We start from the raw sequence: 12146 nt of genomic DNA on the forward strand, positions 1-12146 counted from the left end.
AAAAGGGAACGAATGTTTCAGAGTCTCCAAAAGTGATGGTGAGAGGGTAATCGACATAGCTTTGGACTTGGCAGGGTTAACATGGAGGCCTGAGAGAACTGCAAAGGAATCCAAAACCGCAAGTAAGTTTGGCAAAGTAACCCCCGGGTTCATAACCGATAACACTATATCGTCTGTAAACATAGATAACTTGTGTTGGGAACCAGCTACATCTATTCCCTTAATATCAGGATGTATACGAATGGCTTCCGCCAATGGCTCCAAAGCCAAGATAAATAGTATGGGAGAAAGTGTCTAGTTCCCCTGCCAATCGAAAACATTGAAGACTCAACACCATAATATTTGAGTTTTGCTTGAGGGGATGTATATAGCAAGGAAATCCAATGCAAGAACGAGGGCCCAAAGCCAAAATGATGGAGGACCGACATGAGATAAGGCCAGGACAAGGTTTCAAAGGCCTTATTGATGTCTAGAGATAGGAGCATCATAAAAATTTTGCGAGTATGTGCCAAATGTTGTAACTGTATAATACGTCTGATGGCATCTCCGGCTTGTCTGTGGGGGACAAAACCCACCAGGTCCTTCTTAATCAAGCAAGAAAGGAAAGAATTCAAAGGAGTGGCTAAGATCTTAGTGAGGATTTTCATGTCAATGTTAATAGGAGAAATTGGTCTGTAATTTGCCCAGGAGGAATGATCCCAATCTGGTTTGGGGATCATAACCACGTTAGCAGCCAAAGAGTCAGGGAAAAAGTTTGCTCCTCCCTTCACTGCATTGAACATAGCGGCAAGGTGAGGGGCAAGCACATCAGCCAATTTTTTGTAATATGAAGCCATGTATCCATCTGGACCTGGGCATTTGCCTGTCTTCAGGTCTGCAATGCATTGCAGAACTTCCGATACTTGAATATCACGGTCCATCAAGTCCTTATGGGCCTGGGTCAAAGTAAGTAAGGACAAATGAGAGAGAAAGTCAGAGATAGATTGGGGATCAGCCCGTGTAGGATCCGCATAAAGTCTGGCTAATTGATGCTGGAACTCCTCCAATACCGCTACAGGATTACAGGTGAGAACGTTCTGATGAGTGCGTAGAGAAATCGGTTTAGGATGGTGCGCGAAAGAGCGCAATCTATGTGCTAACATGGAATCTGGTTTATTTGCTTTACTATACCATTTCTGGCGTGTCCATCACAAAGAGCGCTCAGCCTCATCAGTCAGAGATCTAGTTCCAGGCGAGCTTGATCTAACAACCTACGTTTGATGGGGTCGGTAAATGCTTAAATTGAGCCAACGCGGAAGCTAACTTTGATTCCAGCTGACTCTGTTTCTGTTGTCTATCCCTCTTCCGCTTCAAAGCTATCTGAATAATATGACCCTGTACAACAGCCTTGTAAGCTTCCCACAACGTCACCGAAGAAGAGACAGAACCCGAGTTTAGCTGAAAATATTCTTGGGATTTACGCACTAGTTCCGCCTGAATCTCCTTCAGTTAAAGTAGAGAGTCATTCATAATCCAAGAGTAGGATGGCTTACAGAGGAGAGATTTACAAACCACCAAAATGGGGTCATGATCGGACCATGGAACCGTGAGGATAGAGACGGAGTGTACTAAGGGAAGATGTTTACGCTACACAAAAGCATGGTCAATTCTTGAATGAGAATGATGAGGGTGAGAAAAGTAAGTATAATCTTTTCCCCGGGGGTGGAATTCACACCATAGATCTACCAGGTCATGGGTACTTAACGTACAGGTGAAGGATATGGCCGACGTGGAATAATTAGAGTTTTCTGCAGGGTATTTATCTAGGGATGGGTTTAATACTAAATTGGAATCTCCTGCCAGCAGAAGAGTACCCCGTTGATGGACAGCCAGGAGGGAGCAGGTATGTGATATAAAGGGTCCAGGGTTAACAGTGGGAGCGTAATAGGTCAGTACTGTAACATCGATACCCTGAATCGTGCCCTGTAATAAGATACCTGCCACTTGGATCAGCAATATGCTTCACACAAACAAATGGGATTTTGATGTGAAAAGAAACAAGGACTCCCCTTTGTTTAGTAGGGCCAGTGCCCTGAAAAACCTGAGGGTAGCGTGCATCGAAATATTTAGGGGCAGAGGTATTTGAAAAATGAGTTTCCTGCAGACAAGTAATGTCGACATGGCGAGCCTGGAGAAACTTAAATATCTTTACCCGTTTTTGCGGAGAGTTCATGCCCTGAACATTCAAGGATAACCAGTTTAGTGACATGGCAATCGGAAGGGAACAAGATCATCTCCGCCATGATCCCCGAGAGCCCTCAAAAAAAAATTATAAAACCACAAAACGCACATGACAAAAAACAGAGAAAAAAAGACAGGAAAAAAGGAAGAAAACAAGAAACCATCTGGTATACGAGTAATACTCATATGAAACCGTAAGATTAGCACAAACATCTTAATAATCCACTGTGGGTGAAATACCCACAAAAAGGCTGGATAGCGGACAGGACACCAATCCAGTCCACTAACCAGCTTGAAGGGGGACACCATAGTCCACCGGATCTACTCGACTCAGTTAAGGCAAGAAAATACCAAACAAACAATTTAGGCTAATAAACCCAGGAACAATTGACCTATAGATGGCTAGTAAGGCAATAGGAAACTCAGTAGGCTAGAACTTCAAAAATGAAGACGCTCCAAAATAGCCGAAGGGGTGAAACCGCCCACAAGACCGCCCAGTGAGCTGAGTCACACCCGCGGCCTGAGATCCGCCGCCAGATCCGCCCATCAACTATGACATAAGTAGAAGCATCTACACAGAACTAACATGGTTATTTAGGCACTAGCCGCTATGAAGAAAGGCATAACTGCATAGAAACACATATGGGCGATGTCGCCTGCATCTCAAAGAGTAAAAAAAAAAAGTGAAAAACCCAACCGGGCACAGAATGTCAAGTCGCAGAAACATCCTGGAAATGCTGGGCCTGTAGAGATCGAAGAGCCTGAGAGCTACTCTGACTTGGAGGAGAAGATTTACGTGAAGACTGGGAACTACGAGGGCGTGTAGAAACTGTAGCCTCCTCGTTCTGGGGGTGTGGTAACTCCAATTTCAGTTCCTAAAAGTGGCGGCGAAGATCTGCTGGTGAAGAAGCTTGGAACTGACGACCTTGGAAGGAGAAAGAGAGCTTGAAAGGAAAGCCCCATCTGTACTTAATATCAGCTGATTGTAAAATCTTGAGGTAGGGTCTCAGGGTATGACGTTTGGCAACCGTGACTGGGGACAAATCCGCAAACAGCTGAACAGAGTGAACATGGGTTTGGTGCGTGGGGTACGATGCATTTTTAGAGCAGTCCAGGTAGTTCACAAACACCTTAAACTGGTTGAAATTATACGCCAGGGTGTAGAAGCCCTATTGCCGAGATACATGTTCCGGTGGCACGGCACAGGGAGATCACTTTGTCATCTTCCCCGATTACGTGTGCGTGTCCCCCAACGGGGTTGCTTTCACATAAGATCCATTGCTGCGGAACACATCATGCGTCCCGCCGCAGCCAATAAATTGTAGAAAAGATTATTACACTGGGTAGGGAGGAGTAGATACAGGCAGCTGATGTAACTGTAGCGGTACCCTCCATAGAGTGATGATGAACTCCCAGGTAGAACAAGCGTGGGGCGAGAGGATCTGCGACAATCAAGCCAGGTGGTCAACAACAATGAAGGCCTGCCAGGGGGGCCACAGAAGCCACTAATTCACCCTCTATGGAAGGGGGGCTGATGTGTGAAGCCTCCACCCTTATCAAGGGCCGCTCATCGACTTCAATGGGCCTCCGAGCCCTATTGGAATCCAAGTAGGCCTGGTGTGATCCCTGGGACCAACACAGAAGCCAGGGGGACCCACACAGGCTGTCCCAGCAGCTGGCCCTATAGCAGGGGGCCGGAGGGCAGAGCGGCAGCGTGGCAGCGTCCCGACCCGGCAGCGTCCCATTCCGACCACGTCCCGGCCGCGGCGGCAGGAAAGACCTCAGCTTCATACACTGCGGTAGGCCGCAACCTTTCCAGAGCTTCAAATTGCCGGAGGGGGACGAGAATGTCCGGTGCCCCCCCTTAGATGTCAGGCAGCATCCGCAGAGCCTCCAGTAGCCGTGCAAGGCCCACTGTCACCTGGATGGCAGCGGATTCAACTTCAGGGCGCCGGAGCTCAGGAACAGACATCCGCTCCGGTCGTCATCTTGGACACTCCCCTATCCTCACATAAATTTATCAAATGATCACAAATAATTATACCAAAAACCTTATAAGTCTCATGCAAAAAAAGCATAAATTGTGCAAACAGGTGGTGACCTGTGAAATACGTGATAGTGAACCACTCTGTGTATTTATAAAGTACCTCAGTGAACACTCAGTGTACACATCTAATGTGGCTGAATTGCATACCCTTACCCAAATAAATAATAAGCCAGCCTTTAAATATATATATATCCAAAGGAGGGTACAGATACAGATTTTCTAGGACCTTGTGGGTACCTTCTGATCGCCCAATACTCCTATTGATACTCTTGTCTCCTTTAACACTCCAGTATACTCATTCATAGGAAAAAGAAGATTCATATATTGTAGTATGTAAGGATATAACTCCACACTCTATTGGAAATGCTTACATAAAACGCCATATATTAGGCATAAAAGATCCCATGATCCACCTTGCAGCAGCTTCCAGGAATGCCAACTGTTTTTCCCCACAGTTAAAATGGCCGCTCCGCTGCTTCTGGTTTCTCGGGCAACGTTCCAACGTCACGTCCCTTGACGCGTTTTGTCACTTCTTTGACTTCCTCATAAGGGGTATCAAAAAGAATCTCATCCCTCACACTGCTGGCTGCTCTCCATGTCATGCAAAACGTGCATTAGACGCCAGGCATCGATTGTACAAATTCCTTCTCCTGACACATGCCAGCTGGGTGCTCTGCAAACACTTGTCTAGGAGGCACATAATTAGACACACACCGCTCTACCTAGAATATTAACCTTTAAAAATCTAGATACCTGTGTTCAGTTTACTACTACTACTGTATATGTACACTGGCAATAATAAAGTTATTTTCCCATATGCTGAAAAGATCTTTTTTAAGGTTTCTTTCACACAGGTATTGAATTGAAAGCAGCCATTAACACATTAATGCACCTGTAGCGTTAATAAGCATTTCAGACAAGTTGCACAATCGGTCAAGTTCCAGACAACTGCCCTTCACATGCTTCATGAGATTTTTTGACATTGTTGTTTTTTTTACAATGCTAAAATGGGAAATGATCACTTGATGCTTTTCAATTGCACCTTCAAAGCACTGTAAACGCCATTGGCTTGTGGTGCATTTCAATAGAAGTGGTTGCAATGCATCAGCGCCTGCCAAGCTCTGAGGCAATTCTAACACCGCAGTTTATACACCGCCATCCGTTCACTGTGTATTTTTTATCAATTTAGAGTGGTGGTCGGGAAAATGTAAAAACATGACCCAACTGTCTATTTTTAAAGCCTGTCTGAAAGAACTTAGACCTCTGTAAATAATCGTTGCATATATGAGCATGTATGTGTTTAGATTATTATTCATCTGATTACTGAGAGCTGTGAGCATGCTGATTTTGAACACCCACTTCTCATGGGAGTGAGCATCTACCTGCATTTGTTAAATTTAACCATCGCTGTGGATGGCAATGTTGTAAGCCACATTCTGTTTTGTACTTGTTTTTACATTACCGTTGTATTAAGGACTTTGTTCTTCACTAATCGAAAATACTTTGAAGGTGTGGATCCCATGGATTCAATATGCCCATGCTTCACTTCCAATGACGAACTATATTTCTCTGCAAGGCTTCCATTCTGATGGGGGAGCATAGGAGGCTCCTGACATCTTCCTCCCCCTCTGCCACCCTCAACCCAGTTTTCTGGACTCTCACCTCTACTTTCTTCTGTCCTTCTCTTTTTACTTTCTACAGAGCTTCACTCAGCCAACACTTTCCCCTTTTTTATAGGTAGTGCTCACCCCAAAGAAGCCAATAGGAATGTACTCCCTGGGTCATACCAACCTTTCCATGCACATCAACAATATGGGCTCAGTCTAGGGGATGTCTTCTTAGAGTTTATCTACTGAATAACAATAGTAGCAATTAATAGGAGGACAAACGTCTTAACAGAAAATCTTTAGAGGAGCAGGCACGCATTGAAATCCCAGTTCAGGTCCTACTCATGATGTCCCAGGAGTTGCCTGCCACCCTGTATCCACAGGTAGATCCTCTCTGGGGCAGACAAAAGATCTTTCTGCAGACCAGGACTTCAGGACAGTTCCATCAAGCAAGAATCCTTTAGTAATCTTCTCTAAGCTCTCAGCACAGCACTTGCTGAGGTGCAGACTGTAATTTCTTATGTCACTAGCTATGGCCCAGGGGCAGCAGCCCCCTAAACATTTATAACCTTCCCAGCCACCTTCTGAATGCCTTCTTCCAGGGATTGGTTGGGGCATGCTAAACATTTATAGAGGACATTTGACTCCCTTATGGAAGCTTCTTACAGAAGCAGGTGACAGAGATCAAACACCCAGCTAGGAAACCCTGATCAGACAGAAACAATAGTTTATTGCTCAACTGACTGCAGTGAAGCCAAAAAACTAAATTTAACCTAGCAGTCTAGCTAGAGAAGGGCACTACATACATGCTTAAGTCTCTACTCAAATCCTATCACCAGTAGGACACTCTTGATCACTTGGAAAGCATTGTCTTGCCAAACCGCCTTGGAGAAGCCTTTTCCCTTCACCCTGCTTCCATCCATTCACAGAATTATATGCATATAGTTTTCTCACACATGATAACTTACAAACACCATAGTTCCTCAATAAAAATAAATAACCGGGACACACTTTTGGTCTTAAACCAACTTTATTGAATTATACCGTATATGTGTAGCACTACCCCGGCAGGGGCCCACTTGATACCAGTGGTTGCCCTGACCTTGCAAGCCTCCTGACACCTTTGATACTCTCTGGATTCAGACATATTTTAACAGTATGAAATAATAATGCAAGAGACGCCGTTCTTTAGAAACACCTCTATATTAGGCTCATTCAAAACAGTAGACCACAGAATGAAGGTTTAGGATGTACATCCCCAGTTAACGCATAAAAGCAAAACATAGAATGAAAATAACCAAATAGTAACAGTTCACAGATTATATGGTCACAAATGGTACATTGTACCTATTTAACTACAACACCATCAGCAGGAGAGGGAAGAAAAGGGTTGACATATCAGAACCCACTGGGCCACCGGCGTCATACTAGCTGTCAGCACCTGTGGTAGTGAGCTCTTGTTAATACTCAACTTGGGGTTCCCCAGGGTGTGGAGTCTAAGCCCCAGACTGCTTCTTCACCAGAGCGCTTGATGGTGGGGATGGACTTGCAGCAAGCTGGAACCAGGTCTCGGTCCCCAGGTACGCCTAGCTGAGGTTGAGGAGGCCACTCGCAGGAGCAGAGTATAATGGGAGGAGACAAACGTAATCTGATAGGCTAGCCAAGGTCAGGACAGGTGGAAAACAAGCAAGGTCAGAGAACAAAGCTGGGGTCGGTACACAAGTAATCAATGTAGGGTTCAGGCAATAGCAACACACAGGAGCTCCGACAACTAGAAAGCTGCTCAGGCAAAGTGGGCTAGACTGAGCATGTCTTATATAGACAAGCAAAATAGGAGGTGGGCCAGGAAGTGATGGAAAGGAAAGAAATAAAAACCCAGAGGCTAGCAGACGGCACCCATAGGTGAGTACAGACAAACCACACATGTGAAAGGAATCGGGAGCAGCAAGGAGGTAAGAATAAACAAACGAGGCTAACTTGTGACACTAGGGAATACAAGAATTATGTAAATATATATATATATACACATTTCTGGCATAAATGGGTACAGACACCCTAATCTGAATAACAATGGCTTAGATGTGAAGAGGTCCCTTTAGCTATCTCAGGACTCAGGTTGCTATTTCTAGTTAAAGTTCCTCATGTGATAGTAGCCGTTGTCTTCTGCTAGCAATAATGGGGCCCATGTACAAAAGTGAATAATGGTAATTTAATGAGGATAACAGGCTGTGGTAAATTCTCAAAGCATAGGTCTCTTGGCACTGTGGTGTAAAGGTGTCTGCATGCAGTGTCTCTACAGTGTTGTCAGAAAGAGGTTGGGCATCCATCTGCTCACCAATGCCATGGATAACACAGCCACCTAGTAATAGGATTCTTGCAAAGGATATTGGCTGTTCGCAGAGAAGTGCAGAGTTACCGGCTGTCAGCACGGCAAGCAGAAATTACTGACTGAAGACCGGATAGTGACAGTCCCAATGCAGAGAAGCTGATGCGATCCTGGTGTGGCGTTCAGCATCACCACTGTACTGAACTGGTATGCAGAGTCCCACAGTAGTAGTCAGCAATCTGTCTCTGGAGGAGAATGGCAGTCCACCTGTTTTCAGCTTTGAATCCTGCACCAAGAGAGCTAGCCAGTCTTTTGCTGTAGAATATATCTCCTCTTCCAGCAATTTTCTGGTTCCCCAGCTCTTTGGTAATTGTAGTTCAATCAACACTCATAAATACAGTATGTATTGGCTATAGGACTACAGGCCCCAGGATCCTCAGTTTTCAGAAGAACTGGATCCACTCTGCTAACAGGAAGTGATGTAGCCGTCCCAGTACTGGGCATTAGGGGGAAAAAGGATTAACCATACTCTCATCTGTAAATGTCCCTGAATGGCATAATGATATAGCCAGCACCTGGCTACATATGGTTGTTGAATGTATGCACCAATAAATCTCTGTTACTTTATTAAAGTAGAACTATAAGAAAAACTTTTTTTTTTTTCATTTTGGATAGAGTGAGAATATTCTCATTCACACTTTTCAGATATTTTTTTTTTTTTAATTTGAAAACCAATTATCATTTTCGTTCCACTTCACAATTATGTGCCAATTTGTGTTGGTCTATCACATAAAATCCCAATAAAATACATTTACGTTTTTGGTTGTAACATGACAAAATGTGGAAAATTTCAAGGGGTATGAATACTTTTTCATGGCACTGTACCATGGTGCAAACAATGTAGATGGCTATACAGTATGTGTGTTTTAGATCTGAGCAATTGCTACTCATAAGTCCTGAGCACTCAACTGTCAGTGCATGTGCAACTTTAGCATAACAAACCAAACCTATTCAATCACATCAATTAAACACAAAATCTGCTGTATGGATAATAAAACATATATTGCACAATATATGAGGTTCCAGTGAAAATTCCATATGTCATCTCTAACAGACTGTTTTGTAACTACCAGGTCTCTGTTACATCACTATCATACATAGACAGACAATGTAATATGATGTAATCTATATACCCTGTTTCCCTGAAAATAAGACCTACTCCAAAATAAGACCTAGTATTATTTTTGGGAATTGCTAAAATATAAGACCTACCCCGAAAATAAGACCTAGTTGTGATCAGGGCTTTTTTTCTGCCGGAACACCATTCTGCCACCTCCGGCACTGGCCCTGTACACACCAATATCTACTGTCTCTTATAAACACAGAAGTGCGGCTTTTGTGTTTGCAAGTGACAGTCTCTCTTGTAAGTGACAGCACCATCTGCTCCCACAGAACCTTCCTACCTCCGTGGGACAGAGAAGGAACAGATATTGTGGGCGCAGTGTGCAATGTGTTTAGGAGGGGGGTATCTCGTCCTGCAGCCTAATGGGGAAAGAGGCGGAGCAGTGACCGAGTGCACTTGGTGCACCGTGTGGGAAGATAGGACCCAAAACGGGCAATCAGCTGTTGCAGAGGTAAAGTGCAAAGGTGAACTGCTGCTGGGGGGGTGCAGAGGTCAGCTGAGTTGCAACCCACCTCTGAACCCCTTGGCCACAGTTCAGTTCTGCACCCCTTGGCCACAGCTCAGCTATGCATCCCCTGGCCACAGCTTGTCTCTGCACCCCACCAGCCACAGCTCACCTCTGCATCCCCTGTCCGCAACTCACCCCTGCACCCTGTCTGTGGCTCATCTCTGCACCCTATCTGAAACTCACCTGTCAATTCACCTCTGCAACACCTGACTGCAGCTCACAGTTGTCATCAGCCGGCCCTCTCTATAGTAACCCTCATTTACAACTGCCTGCAGCTCACCTCTGCACCTCCTGTCCACACCTGTACACTAAAAAATAAGACCTACCCTGAAAATAAGACCTAGTGTGTCTTTCTGAGCAAAAAAAAAATATAAGACAGTGTCTTATTTTCGGGAAAACACGAGTAGTAGTAATTTAGTATATTAAGTATGAATAAATGAGGAAATGAAATGCTGGGTTAACCAGAAACATGAGGAAAAGTGCTATTTCAAATATATAAAAATGAGATAATGTGGCAGTGAATGACCCTCTCAAGATTTATAGCGATAAATACAACTTTGTTTTGCTGTTTATCCTGGGAACGAGTCTTTTTGACTTTGCTTTTAAAGCCGCATAAAATATTGGATCACAAATGAAATGCAAACTTTCACAAAGGGTCTATGACCTCTTCTTTGCTATTTATGTTTCTGATCAAGATCAAAGACTCACACTGTTCATTCCCACTGGAATTGTAATGCCTTTTACAAACTAGAAAAGCTACAATTTCTGGGGAAATTGTGTGAAGTGTTCTTGCCTCCACCAGTAGTCTACAACTGGAGTGGGCGGAGTAACTGGATGGAGTGGCTTGTCACTCTGCTGCCTGCTCACACACCTGGGTTCCTATGGCAACTCACTCTACAGCAAGGGCAGAGAAGAGCAGTTAAAAACAAACTGCTCCAACTTGCTCACTTCACTGGTGGTTGCCATCTTCAAACGGTTGTAGTTTAAAAATTATAAATCCTACAGCGAAGAGCTTTATATTGTGAGAATCACAAGACCCAGACCTACATTGTGATGCATAGTATGTCTCTGAAATATTAAAAATGAAGGTACAGTTGCAGTTTAGAAATTGCCCTTCAAATTTGAGGTGGCTAGAGTGGAGTGTCAATGAATGTCAATGGGTGGCGTGAGTTGCAAAGAAATGGTCATTTTGTAAAAACTATCAGGACTATGGCTTACCCGTGGACATTTTTAGTGGCAGCAGGAATAGCTGAACGTTTTGATATAAGATATGTGTAGGTGGGCTTGAAAATGAGGGAGTGATGGCTGTTTAGAAATCATGTCCTGATTTTTCAGCTCACTCTAGCTTTTGTCAGCTCCCACTCTAGTTTTGAACATTCCACCATTCATTCCTATGGGACCAATTTCACCACAAAAACGCTGATATTTCGTGAACCATTCTGTGAAACGTTCCACAAAATAATAGCACACCAATCTGGAACAATCCGCACGTTTCGGTATATTACTGTCTATGTAGTGTAAAAACTGTGGGAGGAGTTAGGGTGGTAAATTTGGCTATAATAATAAGAATATATATGTGAGATAACAGTAAGTGGTCTTGCCATGCAAGAACACTTAACTAGGTTGTTTGCTGTGCGGAAAAGCTTGCTAGATGCTAATATATATATATATATATATATATATATATATATATATAAAATTATAATAATTATTGTTAATAATTTGTTTATTTTATTTTTTAAGTTGTATTGTCATATCTGTGTATTGTCATTACTGTGCTATAATTTCATTATGTGTTTCCTTATCATTTAAGATTATTTTACATGTAGCAAAACTTAATTTTTAGTTTACATTTTTCTTCTGGAAAATTTAGGATTAAAGAGCATAGGAAACAAGGGTGTGTTTTCCACCCACTATGCTCAAACTGCCCTAGGCCCTGGCCTGTTTCGGCTTTCTAGAAAGGTACTCTTAAGCCAAAAATGCATAAAAATAGGAATAAAATTTAACAGCAACAAGATGTGCTATGTCAACAACCTGCAAAACCCCTGAACACACCCACCATAGATGTTGTTAAAGTGTACCCAAATCCACTAACATGAATGTATTTATATTGTAGCTTACCAGACCTTAGATGTGGCTGAATTTGTTTTCTTGGGTTTTGTTTTCAGGATTTTTGCCATCTACTTTTTACTTGGTATTCCTGCAAATAACACATTTCCTGTTCCTTAGCGGCTACAATAATTTCTCCACTGTAT

Source organism: Staurois parvus, unplaced genomic scaffold, assembly GCF_062004578.1.
Source record: "Staurois parvus isolate SC_StPar_1 unplaced genomic scaffold, SC_StPar_1.0 ptg000097l, whole genome shotgun sequence".
Classification (NCBI taxonomy): domain Eukaryota; kingdom Metazoa; phylum Chordata; class Amphibia; order Anura; family Ranidae; genus Staurois; species Staurois parvus.